The following is an 18,219-nucleotide window of genomic DNA, read 5'->3' as shown; positions in this document are numbered from 1 at the left end:
GGGGAGGAAGGGAGGGAGAAGGGAACTGGGATTGTCATGTAATTCAATCTTGTTTGTAATTCAAATAAAAATTATAAAATGATTGTATCTATAGGTTGTTAATAATATATATATGTATATTAATAAAAAAGAATGTCCAATGGTGAAGTACTAAAATGTACACCCTAAGGACACTAGAAACTCCATGGCATTATTACACAAATTATTACACAAACATATGTCTTTTCCTTACACTGACTTAAATCCTTTTCAAATCTATTTCTGTTTCTATCTTCCATCTAAGTATATCTCTTCTCATCTGTTAAACCAGAGTCCTACTAGCATCTCCAACTCCTATGCAACACTACAGAATATTCTAGCCTGAGTTTTCCTATTTAATGTCATTAATTTCTGTTAAAAAATTAACCTTCTACTATCTATCACTTTTCCAGTTCTGGTACAGAATTAAAGAAACTCCTTTATTGGCAACCCTCAGTAATGAGAGAAACAAAAATTAATTCAATTAATATAGAGTTTTTATTAAAAATATTGGTATGTAAAATTGTTTAGCTTAGTTCCCATTTTTGAATGCTAGGAGTTGAATTATATACAACAATAAGAGGACAAGTAATTTATTATCATCTAAATTATATCCTGAAATACTTCCTCGTTCTGTTTGTAAATTTTTATTTCACTATTAAAATCACTCCTAGTGATGAATCAATATTCTGGCTTTCACAGTGCATAAACTATTCAAAGCCAAAGTACTAAACTGAACACATTCTGAATTTATTGAGAAATCTTTTTAAGACAAACATATTACTTCCACCTGGAATACTGTGTTCTAGTACTCTTTGCCAGGCAAATATATATTCTGCCTTCAATATTCAATGAAGCATTGCTTTGTGGTTTTCACCATTGATTTGTGATACTTGGAGAATCTTCTGGCTCTAGGCATCACATTACCTGTATGTAAGGGAACCTGTAACCATGCCTTCGAGGATGCTACACCCCATTTCCCCATTGTTGTCACTTAGGATAGTGTATATACGTAATTAGGGATAGCTTCCTATTGTTTATGGTTGGGATAGGAAGGAGGTGTTTAGGCTTGAAATAGATAGTTAGGATGTGACATAAGCAGATTGTTGTATCTTCTTGTATTTCACCTTTATGATTGTTAATTTTGAATACTTTACACTATTAAGTTTTAATCCTCTTTTAGACTAAAAGGGGAATTGTAGGGGAACCTGTAGCCATGCCTGTGAGGGTGTGGTCAGGGTGACATAGAATAAAAGTTTCAGTTGGCTGAGTTTTGCTTTCAGTTTTCACCCTTTTCAGCTTGCATACAGACTGCTGCCACGCCGGCTGTGTAAGTTGCTCTGTAAGTAAGGCTTTTCCCTATTAAATACCCTTATATTTCTACTTGGCTCCATATTGGTAATTTCCCACTGCACCTGTATGTCAGTCACATTAGTTTACATGTAGCCTGTTGTTCATGTTTCTAAATCAGCAGTTCTCAACCTGTGTGTCACAGCCTATTTTGGGTATCAAAGGACCTTTTTACAGGGATCGCATATCAGATATTTATAGTATGATTCATAACAGTAGAAAAATTATAGTTATGAATAGCAATGAAAATAATTTTATGGTTGGGGTCACCACAACATGTGGAATTCTATGAAAGCTTCACAGCATTCAGAAGTTTGAGAACCAATGGTCAAAATGCTGGTTTCAGAAAATAGGGAACTTAGAGCCATGTATATTTGTGGTTTTGAAACTCATATTTTAAAATTCATAACCACAGGTAAAGATTTTTAGCATTGGCTCCTTTTTCTACATGGAATTTGTGGCTGTTCTGTTTTTTTATAGGGACTACATTATGTTCTTTATAAATACTGTTTACTTCAATTTCCTATGCCATTCTTTTTTACTGTGTTACTGAATATTGATATTTTATAGGTATTCTCCTTCAGGCTTCTGAAAACAGTTTTCTCTGAGAGTTTTTCTTGTTACTAAAGTATCCTATTTTCTTTTTCTTATAAAGGAAAACATTTAATTGGGTTGGCTTACAGTTTCAGAGGTTCAGTCCATTGTCATCATAGCAGGGAGCATAGTAGCTAAAGTATCCTATTTTAAACAAACTAATATCCATGAATTTAAGTTCTTCCATTCACAACCTGGCCAGCAGCTTGTTTTTTAATTCATTTTATTGTTTGAAATTTTCGTATATGTATGCACATATGACATATTTTTATTACATCAAGATCCCAACTACATCCTCCCAAATTTCCCCATTGCCCTACTACCTTTCCTTCCCAAAAGCATGTGTTTTGTTTTGAAACCCACTGAGTTCACCTAGAACTTCTTATTGGAAGGGATGTTGCAGCATCTTTTCAAGCATGTGTTGCCTTTCCAAAATCACATATCTAAAGAAAACTGACTCTCACACTGCCATACACCATCAATCACTAAATGATCTTCAGATTTGGTGAGACTTATGAACCTATCTCTAGTTCTTTCTGAGATTTTGACTGACTTTATTTTGCACAAATCTTGAACAAGTAATCAAGTCCTCTGCGAGTTCATATGTAGAATGGGCCTGTTCTGCCCAGGAAATACTGTTCCTCTGGAGAGTTACAGTGACAATTCATCTTTCCATTTTTCTACCCACCTCTTCCAAGATTATATTTCAGACTTGGGAGATGATCCTTTGATATAGGTGTTTCATTTATAGCTGAGCATTATGAAATGCTTTAGTCACTACATGGTATCCAGACATAGGTCTCTTTATTACTTGCCATCTACTTCATAAACACATTTCTCTGATTACAGTAGAGAAATGTAGTTTATAGGTATGAGGGTAAGAGCTTACAAGTCAATTTATTGTTCTGTGATTTTTTTGGCAGAAAAATAGTATTAGGCAGCCAAGAATCTTTAACCTTGCTAGTAGTAACAGGTATGAGCTCCATTTTGTGCATATATGCTTATTTTGAAGTCCTATTTGATTGGAATGCTTTTCAATCCTTTTAAATTGAGGTCTGTTAGAAAGGCCAAACCTGTTAACTCAGAGTATTATACCAAGCAAAAGAGTCCATTAAAATTAAAAAAGAGATGAAATCTTTCCACAATATAACCATTTAAAGGCATTTGTGTCTACTAAGCCCACACTAACCAGGATATTGGTAGGAATGCTTCAATCTGAAGAGGATACAGACAATCTAGATATCAAAAGCAATGAATAAACTATGTCAGGTCCATTAATTACATGAAGTCTCAGAAAACACCACAAAACCAGAGAAATGACTAGAATCAACAAAAAATTTCAATAATGAATCTGAATATGAGTGGTTGCAATTTACCAATGAAAAGACATAAACAAAGAGAATATACTAGCAACCTTAATCTTTTTGATGATTTAATAATCAATTTGCCTACAGAGAAACTATCACATGTGTTATTTAACAATGGTTTCCAAAAATCTGTTCATTTTTCTGCATGCATCATGCTGTTGAACAGAAATATGATTTTAATTCTAATCATAGGAATAGAGAATCATAGAAATAACTCCTTTACAACTATCACCTTTTATCATGGATCTCTTTTTATAGTTTTTCATGAACAATGAGTTTATCTACTACTATTGTTAATTCACTTGTCTTTCCCCCATTAGTAATCAGTTATTTTCCATCTACCCATGATATTTACAAACTTACCTAGAACAGATTATTACGATTTTATATCAAAGAATCTATTCATCATAATTAATAAAACATTGATTAAATAGCTGTTACTAAAGTGTCATGCTTATTTATATTTTCTGTTTTTATCTAATATATTCTTTTCCTTTCCCAACAGGCTTTCCATGATATGATAATACTTGGTCATCTTGCTTTCTTAGACTGTTCTTTTCTGGCTGGTTTCTCTTTCCTTCTAATGACTGACAGCTTTAATAAAGGGTTTTAATTGGTCTTAGATAATTACTTCAAAGACTGAAAACATTTTAACTTATGTGTTGTAGATTGTTAGTTTATTTATGTAGAAACCATCATGTTTATGTGTCAAGAAACTTCAGAGATAAAAGTCTGTAGCAATTATTTTTTCCCAATGACCATCATATTTTTAAGTTTCTTTACATTGCCCAGGGCAACATGGACCAATTTAATCTGAGTCTAGGACATTCTTTCTTAATTATAACAACAACACTTCAATTTCTATGAAAAGACAAGGGGACTGGTTCACTGGATATCATTTCTTTCAAACTATGAAAATATTTTTGTTTTCTTTTTTAATCAACAAAAAGTTCATGACGTGAAGAATTCATGATACAAATCAAGCTTTGCTCTAACAAATTTCCCAGAAGAGATGGTTCACATTTCCCAGTGTTTTGTTTACACAGGTCTGGAAAAGATAGTTTAGTGAGTGTTGTGGAATCTCTTTTTCTTTTGGGATGCACATACAAATAATCTGTATATACATTATATTCAGCTCTAATTCATTAACTATACAGGAGCACCTTTTCAGAAAAAAATAGCCAGAAGGCAACATGGACTTTTTCTGATAAAGACTGTATTTTCAAGGCTTAGTCTATGCATTCCATAAAAAAGTAATTATTGAGTATCTACTAGCATGAGCTAATATTTCTATGAAAAATTTGAGTACTTAATGAATTGCAGTGCTTGGGGAGCTTGAAAGGGAAGTTAGTTCACCATCACTGTACATTGTATATTATTGTAGACATATCTAAAACTGAATATTAAGAAAGCAGTAATTCATATATCAACCCTACACATTAACAATACTAAGGAAAATAATTTCTTTTCAAATGCCTCCATTAGTAAACATCCACTCGACTATTTTTTGTGCCAGAATGTTTTTTGGGATAAAGCTCAAAGAAATATATTTGAATTTAAGCCAAGACTTGATATTTTTATTTATTTAACATTTTTTGTGCAGATGGCAGCATACCCACACAGTAGGTTGGTGTTCATTCTATTGCCATCCTGATAAATGAGCACAGGAAGAGTAAACGAAATTTGATTAGCACATCTGATTTTTTAAGCAGCTGCTGTATCTGATATAAATTATTCTTTTAGAGTTTCTAACATATGCCAAAGTATTTATCACAGATTAACTGCATGAACTTGCATGGTATTACAAACTTTCTGCTAATGAAAAATGAGCAGATGAATTTTCACATATTTTATTAAAATATGTATGAAATGCATAATTGTGATTCGAGTAAGTAAAATAACATTTTAAGAACAATATAATAGTGTGTGAAAAAATGAGGCATTTTCTAGTTTTTAGTTAGGTTCTCACTATTGAAAAGTGCTTTTTAGATTAATAGGCTTGACACTGCAATTGTACCTTAACAATAAAATCTATAAATATAGCTCAAAATATTTAGACACATTCATCTCTTGTTTCTCATTGTCCCCCATGCTTGGTCTCAAAAATTTTCTAAAGTATTATATTTGAATTAATTTTTAAATTGTTTCCTTAATATTGCACAGTTCCAAAGTAGTCATCCCTCATTATCAGAAACAAATTTAAAAATGAAGATAATTACTGTTTTAAGTGTTTATTTGTCCCCAGTGTTTAATGACTCATTTTAAGATATGAAGCTACACATTGGAAAAATGAAAAGATACCTATATCATCATTAATATTTTCTAATAGTATTGCAGTTATTTTATTTATTCTGAAAGTAAATACTTTCATATTATATTCATCTGACATCTGTAACATTAAAAATAAGCCTAATATTACTTGTTTTATCTGTATGACATCTAACATGAATATTTTTAGCTTGCCAAAACAGGCTAAGAGAAAAGAAACATAGTTTATGCCTCTTCATTAGTTTATTATGTGCATATTTTTTACAGAAAAATTATCTTAAAAATCAGTATCTAAAGTCTATTGCTTCAATATAAACCCTAGACTGAGTCTGGGGAAGTTAGTTGCCATGGTAACAGGAGTTTGCTCTTAAAACAATTTTTATTCCTCCTGCCTTTCTACTTGGTGTGTGTGTGTGTGTGTGTGTGTGTGTGTGTGTGTGTGTGTGTTTATAAATAGAAATCATGAGAGCATTACTATTGAGAAATTTTCTTCTCCATAAAGATACACATCCAAATTATTCTTCCGGGAGAACTCTTTTGCATAGAGGTTAATTATATATAAATTTTATAAAAAAACCTTTTTATGTGAATCTAACAATAAGAATCAAATAAAAAGGGACTAGCAACTTGATGTTGGGGTATAGAGGAGGTTCAAGGAAGGATAATTAGGAGGGGCTGGAAGGGAAAAGGAAGCAGGAGGGTTATTCTATTTCAATTAAAATCATATTTTAAAAATATCACATTTTAAAGCATAGTAGTCTCCAATGAAGAAGGCAGGCATTCAAAATAAGAGAAGTAAAGTGGACTTGGACATAAAAATTAACAAATTCTCCAGAATGTGTGGAAACAAGTTTACATTACAACATTTCCTAGGTCAACTTAGTAAAATGAAACAAGTGAAAATATAGCAATGATTTATTTTTAGAAGCTTAGGAAAAGCTGAAGTAATAAATCTGAAACCTACAAACATACACCTGCAATAATACAATATATTTAACTTACAGTAGCACTTTATACATTCTACTTTTTTATTCTTCTTAAAATTTAAAATTTAGTTTTATTATACTGCAACTTTGCCTTTTGGCCCTTTTTTATCTCATACTCTCACTAGCATAAAATGTGTGATGTTTATTCTCTAGTTCCCATTTGCCACCATAACTGAAGGTTTTTCCCAATTTCAAGAAAATTTACATTCAAGCTTTGTCTTTACTCTCATCTATATAGATGTTGCTGCACCTTCTTTAGTAAGGGCATTTTCTACTCATAGTATTTTTGGAGCACAGAGATCTTTGTGTTTACAAATTAGCATTGGGACAACCAGTATTGTTAAATACACCGGATTATCTCTTCAAGGAAAAAGATGTAGAACGTGTTTCCACAAAGAGGTGGTTATTAGTCTAGGTGATATCTGTACTTTTCTAAGGCAAGCCACATCCAGTCTCCATAGGCTGCCACTAACATGACTGGAAGTGGTTAATAGCCGAGGTAATGCTTGTCTATTTGTACGACTGAGACCACACCATATTCCCCTGAAGGCCCTTAAGATAGCTCATGTAGTTCATCAATAGAGATGTGTACCTTGAAGAATTTTGAAGTATTCTTTTGTGCATTCATGAATGTCTTATACCAGCAAACGCTTTTTCCAAATTGCATTTTACTTCATTAGGCCCCAATTGCCCAGTGCCAAGCCCTAGCAGTTTGAATCAACACCAGCTACTGAGTTCTCTTGAAGTAGACTTCCTTCTTGCCTCATGTGGATCCTTATTTGCCAGGTCTAGTATTTGCAGACACACCCACAATAGTATTTTAATTTGAGCAATTGGTAAAATATAAAGACTTTCAATCAATAGAACAACAAGATGGTAAAGAATCCTGAATCTGACTTCCTTTCCAGGTGATTTGAGAAAAATCATTCAAAATTTTTTGATTATTTACCCATCAAACCTTTCTTCTCCCCTCCTAGTCAATTGATCCATTCCCTAACTCCAGCGGGCATTCCATGGGAAGCCACAGGCTACTCGACTCTAGCCAATCAATTAGATTGCATAACTAGGTTCCTTCACCTTTTCTTCCTTTCCTCCAAATTCAATTCCTCATTGTTCTCCCCAGATCTGTAGCAGAACACCAGCTGCAGCTGTCTCTGCTGTCCCCCCACATTTCCAGCAAATCATTCAGGTCTTCTACTCAAGAACTAACTATACTCTTCTTAGGCAAAATCCCAGATTGTACTTCATCCTACTACAGAGACACTTACTCAACCACATGCATTGCTGCTCCATTTATCACAGCCAATAATTAGACACAGAAAAGAAAATGTGATACATTAACAAATTGGAGTATTACTCTGTGATTAAATCAAATAAGATCATGAAATTCATGTGTAAATGGCTAGAACAAGGGAAAAATCATGCTGGGTGAGGTAGTTAAGACCCAGAAAGTTAAATATTGTATGTATTCTCTTTTAGGTGGAGCTAAGCTATTAAGTCAGTGATAACCAAGCTATAAAATGTAGAATTACAGAGATTAGGTGTTGAGTAAAGGACTCAGGTAATTGGGAAGGCAGGACAGATCTATTTCCCTAGGAAAGGGAAAAATAATAGATAGTTATGGGTGGGTGGGATATTTGGAACAGGAAGATTAAGTGGAGAAGGTTTTGAGGAAGGGAATGTTGGGAGAAACAGCTAAAATTAAGGGTCATTTTAGGGGTAGTATGGGAACCTAACACAGTAGAAGTTTCACTAAAATATTTACATATATGAAGGTAATCTAAATAAAATAGCCAAATTTTGGCTATGTAGGATAGAGAGCCCCAACTAGTCTTTTCCACTCATCAAATGATATTTCCAGTACCTGGATGGTCTTATATACAATTGAGTTGCTGGCTAAAGAGTCCCTTAGAAAACACCAAACCACTCAGGCTGTTGCAAACAATGTGAGTTGCTCTTCATTAGTGATGGCAAGACCCCATTTTTGTAAACATCAACTACATAACTCATTGAACAAGGAAAAGTCAAGCTGGTGCTTACCTAAGACCTTCACCCATGTTTCCTAATGGCTTTGGTAAAGGAAATTGTTCTTTATGCTACCAATGGAGAAGTGTAAACACTAACCATGGCACAAAATCCTTTGATCTACAATAGTGATCTGCCTATAAGATAGGCTAGTGCAATGGAGGCACAAACTTGTGAGAGAATCCAACCAATATCTGTTCTGACTTAAGATCCACAGGAAAAGATGGAATCCATATGCAACACTGCTTATTTGATGTACAGCATGAGACTAGATCACCCAGGGACCTAGAATAAAACCAAATACCCAAATACTACTGTTCTTAAAACCCAAAAGGTTACCAATACAATAACTCCCAATAGCATTCTACTATACTCAGTTTCAGGGCCTTGCTCAGACATCGTTAAAGAATCTTCCTTCTGCAGCAGATGGGAACAGAGTTCTCCCAACCATACATTATGCAGATAGTCAGAGACCTTGGAACCCTCTGTCCTAAAAAGTTATATTGCTATCCAAACTATCCATTCAAGAATCAGGGAACTCAGAGAATAGGATGCAGAAACAGTATAGGAGCCACATGGAATGAAGGACACCATAAAAACACCCTCTAAACCAATGTAATCAATGCACAGGGATTGATTCAGCAATGGGCATAGGGCCTGTATGGGTCTATACCAGATGGAGTCTTAGAGCTAGACAGACATGACACGTGACTCCATCCCTAGTCTAGAAGAAAGTGTTTAGCACTTGCAAATAAAGGTGTAGTTTCCTCCACATGCGTCTTAGTGGAGTAACTATTTTAAGAGTAGGCTGCATGCCCAGCTGTAGATCAGCATGAGAAGATGAACCCAATGTCTTTGGAAGTCTCTTGTCAGGACTCTTCCTTTTAATTATTTTATTATTTGTTATTTTTATTTTATTTATCTTTTTTTCCTTCTGTCTTTTTAACTTCCAGGTCCTTTGAGGATATATAATGGCTAATACTTTAGTGTTTTTATGAGATTCCTGAGTGGGAAAATGGGTGTGTCTCTGTTTATGTTTTTCTTTGTGTTAGTTTTCTTTTATCCTCACATATTTTACTTTACATTTACATATTAGAAGCTAGTTTATTTTCTAATTATAGACACCAAGTGGGAGGATCTTGATATGAGGAAATATGGAGAGGAACAGGGAGGAGTAGACAGAAGGGAACAATAATCAGGATATTTTGTGAGAGACAAAGATTTATCTTCAATAAAAGAAAAACTATTTTTTATTATTTTGAGTATGTGCTTGAATGGGTTTCTTTGTGGTAGTATGGGAATGTAAATACAGCTGCTCATGTATACCAGAAAAAAAAATGTCTCATAAAGCTGGAGTTATAGGAAGTATTAAGCTTTCTAATAAGGGTAGTAGGAACCAAACTCTTCAGGATAATCAAACTCTTAACAAAAATTATTTCCACAGTAATGGTATTGGCTTCAAAGATGACTGTAACAGAGAATAAATGAACCAGCAAAGTTGCGTATAAGGTGTGTGTCACCAAAGCATGCATTACAAAGGTGGAAAGCACATCTTCCATTCTACAGACAATGGAAACTTTTCATTGAAACCCAATCCTGTTAGGAGCAAATTCAACACCTAGTCTATGTTTCAGATGGGACTTAAAAGTCTAAAGGACAGCAAAACCTAACATTGATTTTTAGTAAAATTGAATTTATTTCTCAATACACACACACACACACACACACACACACACACACACACACGGCAAATTCTATGTTAAATATCTGATGAGACAAAGTGCCTTTCCTGACATTGAAATGTCAATCTAAGGAGCATGCAGTAACTGGCATGATATAACTAATCCGCAATGTGATAGAAACTTGATGACGACAAATGACTATGGAAACATTAATTTGAAGAGTAATGAATCATCATAAGATTTCCATTAGAAAGTAAAGACCATATCCTTGTAACTTCTTTGGAAAATTTCAAGTACAGAATAAAACACAAATAGACCTTTTGATATTGAGTGATAAGAGAATGAACTAAATGAGTACATGGAACCCTGAATAACCAGGTTTATCCTACAGTGTATTAAGTCTTTGTGAAGTAACTGGGAGTCAAAATTTTAATTATGAATATATAATAAACCTCATAATTTATTTTCTCAGTAAGCTTCAGTTGCATTTGGTTTACTAAACATTGTGCTAGAGCTTGTTAGCAGTGGGCAAGGAAATGTGTATAATTTGTGGTTCTGAAAAACTTTTAAAAGTTAACTCGGAACTATACTGATCATAATATTTTCTTCTACAGTATACTATGGTAAGATATTCTTCTCAAATTGTCTGTTTTCACCCTGTTTATACCTAATTTCTCTATGTCATATTATGCTGTGTGGAAAGAATGAAACACTACATATTCATGCTAAAGCCTAGCTTTCCCATAAGACTCATGGGAAATTTTTCGACATGCTGACAGGGAAAGAAATCCATTTATTTCCTAAATTGAGAAAACGTTTTGTACAATGTCAAAATAGAAAAGACAAGTAGATAATATATTGATTTCAAATTATAAGATATTTTCAATTTATAATAAAATTCACCAAACAAAAATATGATAATTTTATGTTTGTAAAAGTAAAAGGAAACAAAAAGTTTGGTGGGAAAGGATTAAAGAGAAAAGAAGGTGGTTGTGTGAGGAATGGGGAGAGGATTGTGACTCTTTGCAAAATACAGTAAGTGAAATCCTCAAAGAATTAAAATAAATAATATACTGGCATGAATAATTATACATTATACACACACACACACACACACACACACACACACACACCACATATATATATATATATATATATATATATATCATCCACACTTACTTATTAAGAAGTTTACCAAGTTTACCAAGTGTAGCCAGTGAGAAATTAAACCAGGCCAGTTGTAGGGGCCACAGCAACACTGAGACTGTGGCAATTTAATTGAAAGCAGTCATAGTTTTTTATACCTTTACCAGAAACAATATAGTGGCAGTTGTCAGGAACTGTAAGAACAGTTGTGGTTGCCAGGATACAATAATGTTTGCAAGCTATAGAGGGTATACAAGATTAATGTCTAAGACCCATTGTCATGTCAAGCTTCCATGCTACCTTGACTTTTATGGGAACCTTCAGAGATAAACAAAGCAGCCTGAACACTTCACTGCCTGTGGAATACCTCAGTTTCCCAGGAACTGGAAGGCACACAGTGCCACACTAGCCAGGGACTTTAATGTGAAAGCCTATGGCTCATACCTCTTAAGGCAGCTAAGCTACACCAATGTTATGGTTTCTCACAATATATATGTTTTGTTTTCCATTAAGAATATTTTCTCTCTTCTTTGCAGTACAATCCATGCAGTAATGTTTGACCCCTTAAATTACATCTCCTCTTAATAGAAACAGTTGTTTGATTATAACACTGACATGATTTGTTCATAATTACACAAATAATTTCAGCAAACATGCCTATAAGTTAAAGAGTTCCTTCTGTGTACTTGAACATACACCTGTGCTCATACACATGAATGAAAGAATAATGCATGTTACAAGATGATACACTTCAAACTTAATGGGGTTTACAAATGAAAGGGACAAAGATGTATTGAAAAATATTAAGGACAAGAACCAAATGTTTTTGGAGTTTTCAGGGTTAGATCCTGGGCCATTACTGACCTAGCACCCTAGGCTCAGCCAAAGATTACCCATGGACCCACTAAACAAGTAAATAATAAAAACAGAAAATTAATATTGCTCAATGTAGCTACATTTGCAGGAAGAATAAACAGGTTCAGTGATCCCTTAGGTCTCTATTTAAAGATAGGACATGATCTTAACAAATAAACAATTTGAATAGACCTAATGAAATAGACGGATAGTAAAATAGGAGCAATCATTAAAAGTCTCTTCCCTGCCAAATAAAAGATAAAAGTCCAGTGTAGGGAGAAACCTTGAACAGAGGTACCACTGACCTCATCTCCTTGGGCCTGGTCACAGGTACTGCTGACCATGTACTTTTCCCCAATAAACTACCATTTATCAACCTATTTCTGACTCCACTTTGTAATCATCTATAGTTCAGGGTCAGATGGTGTTAGCAAAGAACTCTACCAGACTAAGACAGAGTTAATGTCAATATCCCTCAAAATTTCCAAAACATGGAAACAGAAGGAATTATATCAAATTTATTTAACAAGGGCACAGTTCCCAACACTCAAATCACATAAAGACACAACAAAGAAATAAAATTACAAAGCAATTTCCCTTATGAACATAGATGTCAAAGTACTCAATAAACTACTTGCAAACTGAATCCAAGAACACATTAAGAACATCATCCACCATGATCAAGTATGCTTTATTCCAGAGATGCAGAAGTGGTTCAATCATATAAAAATTAATAAATATAATCTACCATATAAAATGCTGAAAGAAAAGTCAAAATTATCATCTAATTAGATTCAGAAAAGGCCTTTTGACAAAATCCAACACATTTTCATGATAAAAGTGCTGGAGAGATTAGGGATATAAGGGACACACTTAACACAATACAGGCAGTTTGTATCAAACCTTTAGGCAATATCAAATTAAATGGAAACTCAAAGTATGTCCACTAAAATCAAGAATAAGACAAGGTTATCTACTCCCTCTTTATTAATTCAATATATTACTTAAAGTTTCAGATAGAGTAATAATACAACTAAAAAAAGACCAACTGATACAATTTAGAATAGAAATGTTCAATGTATCTTTTTTTGCAGATGATAAAATAGTATTCATACATGACTCTAAAAATTCTGCCACAGAATGCCTACAGCTGATAAAGACTGCCAATAATGTTTCTGGATACAAGATTAAATCACAACATTCAAAAGCCCCTTTATATATAAATGACAAATGGACTGAGAAAGAAAGAAAGTTAAAACCACACCTTTCATAGTAGTGTCAAATAATATAAAATATCTTGGGGTAACACATACCAAGCAAGTGAAATATTTGTGTGATAAAAACTTCAAATATTTGAAGAAAGAAATTGAAGAAGATATTAAAAAAAGGAAAGATCATACATGCTCATGGGTCAGTAGGATTAACATAGTAAAACTGGTCATCCCATGACATGTAATCTACAGATTCAATGCCATTTCATGAAAATTCTTACATAATTCTTCACAGACTTTGGAAGGTGAATTCTGAGCTTCATATGGGTAAACAAAACTCCCAGGATAGCTAAAACATGCCTGAAAAAAACAAATGAGGGAGGTCTCGCCATTTCCAATTTCTAGCAATATTAAACTTCTACAGCATTAAAAAAAAATTCCACAGTACTGGCATGCAAATGGACATGGTGATCCATGTAATCAAATTGAAGACCCACAAATAAATCCACACATATATGGTCACCTGATTGTTTTATAAAGGAACAAGAAATACACACTGAGAAAAACCATCCCCAACAAATGATAATTGTCATACTGGATGTCTGGGTGTAAAAGAAGATAAATAGTTTCATACTAATCACTCCCCACAAAACTCAAGTCCAATTCGCTCAAATAATGCAATATAAATCCAGATACAGTCAAACTGTCAAAAGCATTAGTGGGAATATCCTTGAACTTATTGGTACAGGGGAAGAGTTACTAAACACAACACCATTAATGCAGGCACCAAGGTCAACAATTAATAAACAGGACCTCATGAAACTGAAAATGTCTGTGTGGCAAGGACATCATCATTCATACAAAGCAGGAGTCTTTAGAAGAGGAAAGTTTAAAACAAAAGCTCTATATACAACAGAGGACTAATATCCAAACTATATCAAGAACTCAAGAAACTAGTTATTTAAAAAATCAAATAATCCAATTTAAAAATGGGGTACAAATCTAAATATATAATTTTCCATTGATGAAAATCAAATGACAAAGAGACAGTTAAAGAAATGTTTCATATCCTTAGAAATAAGTGAAATGCAAATCAAAACTGCTTTGAGATTCTATTTTATAACTAATAGAATGGTTAAGTTCATTAACACAAGTGACAGCTCATGTTGGCAAAGATGTAGAGGAAGTTAAAACTCCTTCATTTCTTGTGGAAGAGCAAATTTGTATAGCCATTATGGAAACCAATTTGACAGTTCCTTAGGAAGTTTGGAATTGATTTGCCTCAAAATCCACCAAAACCACTTGGGTATATACACAAAGGATTCTTGATCCTACCACAAGGACACTTGCTCATGTATGTTCTATCCATAATAGCCAGAAACTGGAGAAAACCTAGATGTTACTCAACAGAAGAATGTGTATGTATATATGTAGTTTACCAAATGGAGTATTGTTCAGCTGTTAAAAAATGACATTATAAAATGTGCATGCAAATGAGTAGAACTGAAAACAAGATCATCCTGAGTAAGGTAACCCCAGATACATAAAGATAAGTATGGTATTTATTTACTTATAACTGGATATTAGCAGTTAAATAAATGAAAAGCAAGCTACAGTCTGTAGATTCCAAGAGCTTACATGTAGAGGATGAGAATAATGGGTAGACACATGGATCTCCCTGGAGGGGGAAATGAAGTGGATTTATGGATCAAATGGTGGGAAGTTCAGATTGTAAGGGCAGTGTAAGTTGGGGAAGGGGAGGAGAAATAGGGTTGAGGAAGGGGATGCAGAAGAATGTAGGGACATTTGAGAGGGACATTGGAAATCTAGTGTGTGTGTGTGTGTGTGTGTGTGTGTGTGTGTGTGTGTGTAAATTTTAACAGGGTCTCACTAAGATTTTGGCATTTTAACATGGTAAAAGAAGTGGAAGAAAGAAAAGAAAAGTAACATCCATGACAAGAAATGCAGAGGGACTATTGAGGAAGGATAAGTAAATGTGGCATGAGTAGTTGGAGTTGAGTAAGAACAATGAGTGCATAAAATTACCGTAATGAAACATGTGAAGAACTGTGTGAAGTCTCTCTCCTGGAGTCATGTTCCCCCTCCGGCAAGCACTGGACGTTGGCCATTTTACTCTTCTATTGGGAGATTCCTGAGGTCTTACCATTTGGGCGACCCATAATTTGAACAGTGTGACAGCTAAAGGGCAGGGCAGGACATAATTGTCCCTCTTTAGACTATCGTCTGTTCTCTTTCTGTCTTATTAGATAATCTCCTTGAGCTGTCCCAAGTGCCTTTCCCTTGTTTCCACTAGTTCTCCTTCACTTGTAACATCAGAAACATTTCATATGCTTGTGGCATATATTTTACAGTGGCAAAAGTTGATTTCCACATAGTTTCTATTTACTTGTAAATTACTCGAATTCCTTGTTCTTACATATTCTCAATCAGTTAATAATATTGGCCAGTTCAGAGGCAAATTCCTTGAGGAATGTTTTTCAAGCTGAAGACAAATTTGTGGAATTTGATTATACTAAAGCACTTTAAGATTTCCACCAGTCCAGGTATGTATTCATATTCACACATATCAGTAGAATTTAAGCCCCTTGGGTGCTTCGAATTCTTTTTAGCTGAATTCCTAGCACAAAGCACATTGAGCATCCTCCCTAAAGAGTCTTTTAGTGTTAATGAATAGACTCTTGAACACTAGTCGCTTTATTTAGCCATGTTAACAAAAACTCACAGGAGACAAGTGAAAATTTATGTCACAACATATTGAAAAAAAATTCCTGTCTTTGAGACATTTGTTTCAGAGCTATTGACTTGTTTATTCACTTTCCCACCTTATACCTAAGAAGAAAAAATAAATAATGGGCTACTCCAAATATAGCCACAGTCTGGAGTGCAGTGAGTAATGGGTAATCCTTAATCCTTAGTAAACCAGGTAGTGTAGTACCTAAATTAACAACTACCTTTAACCTAACCAGCCATTAAAAGAAAGGATTGTCCAAAGGGATGAAAGCTTAAACTTTATTTTCTCACAAATGATACTATTTGTTTTTTATCACAAACCCTTTTTATTTATTTATTATTCTTTCATTTAAAATTTATCCATACATTTTGGTAGCATTGTTTTCACTCCCTCAATCCCTCTCTACCTACCAAATTTCATATTTGTCTTTTATAAAAAAAAGTATTAAAATAATCCCCATGTCTCTGGGCAGATTTTTTGTGACAGCAATATTAATTCTTGATAGCTGAGCCATTTCTCAAGGCTTATGTGTGTGTGTGTGTGTGTGTGTGTGTGTGTGTGTGTGTCTACCTATGGTACATACATGTGGGTATAGGCATACATACCCATTCGTGGCTATGAGAAGGCCAGAGCAGTTCTTTTTGTCTTTCTTTGTCTGCTTATTTCCTAAAGACAGCACATCTCACCACAACACCAGAGGCTTGCAATTGTAGATAGGCTGATTGGCAGTGGAGTCTGTCTACTCTCTGTACTGCTGGATGTATAGTTCATCACACCCATGTTCAGATTTTTATGTGGATGATGGAAAATAAACTCAGGTCTTCATATTTTCAGGAAGTCATGCAAACAAATCTAATTTTTTTATATTTTAAAAGAAATTAGGAAACAGAGCATTGATAATTGGTGAAACAATGAATTAACACACTTTCAGTTTCTCCACCTACACTGCCACAATATCAATGCCTTTCTAAGAGGATTCATAGACTCTTTCAATTTTCCATAACACGTAATTAACTTTGTAATGTAATAAGTTGAGGTGTCTGGCTCACATACAGAAGAATAACAAAAAAAGTTGAGAAAGGGTAATATTTCAGAGTCTCTGAAAGTGATATCATAATGAGGAGATGGTTTGGCCAAAGATAAGACAATTACAGCAGTGTTGGTCACTGAACCTATGTCCTTCTGTCAATAGAAATAGCCATTAGTGATTTTGGCTGAATTTCACTTTGGTATTTGGAGACCAGGACAGTTGTTCTTCCTCCTGTCCTCTTCAAGCTACACTGAAGCTGTTCTTTGTATCCATGTATAGATAATTAAGATGGTCTAGGACATCATATTGATGAGAGTTGCATAACTAAATTTTGAAATTCATGTTAACTAATTTGTTATTTTCCAGCTATTCCCTTGAAATTCGAAATTTAGGAATCTTTCTTCCTTTCTTTCTTTCTTTCTTTCTTTTCCTTTCTTTCTTTGACAGATCCTCCCAGGGTAACTGTGTATATGGGGAGACAGATTCTATTTTTTCCATTTTTATTTATTGATTTCATTTTATATTTCAACAACAATTCTCCCTCCCACACCTCCTCCCACTCTCTTCACCTTCTCCCACTCTCCCCCCTAGCCCACCCCCAATCCACAGATTCTTGGTGATTTGGAAGAAATCATCCTTCTAGTTATCTCTGACCTCCAGATTACCTACTTTTGTTTACCTGTTATTAAATAAGATTATGTGTTTACTTTGGTGGTTTGAAAGAAAAGGGTCCTCAAAGGGAGCAACACTACTATAATGTATGGCTTTGTTGGAGTGGGTGTTGCTTCGTTGGAGGAAGTGTGTCACTGAGTGAGGTCTGAATATACTCAAGCCACACCAAGTGTTTCATTTTACATCAAGTTGTCTGCAAAATGTAGAAATCTCATCTCCTCCTCCAGCACCATGTCTGCCAGCACACCCTCATTTCCCACCAG

Source organism: Cricetulus griseus, chromosome 4 (genome assembly GCF_003668045.3).
Source record: "Cricetulus griseus strain 17A/GY chromosome 4, alternate assembly CriGri-PICRH-1.0, whole genome shotgun sequence".
NCBI lineage: Eukaryota > Metazoa > Chordata > Mammalia > Rodentia > Cricetidae > Cricetulus > Cricetulus griseus.
This window is presented reverse-complemented; position numbering follows the sequence as displayed.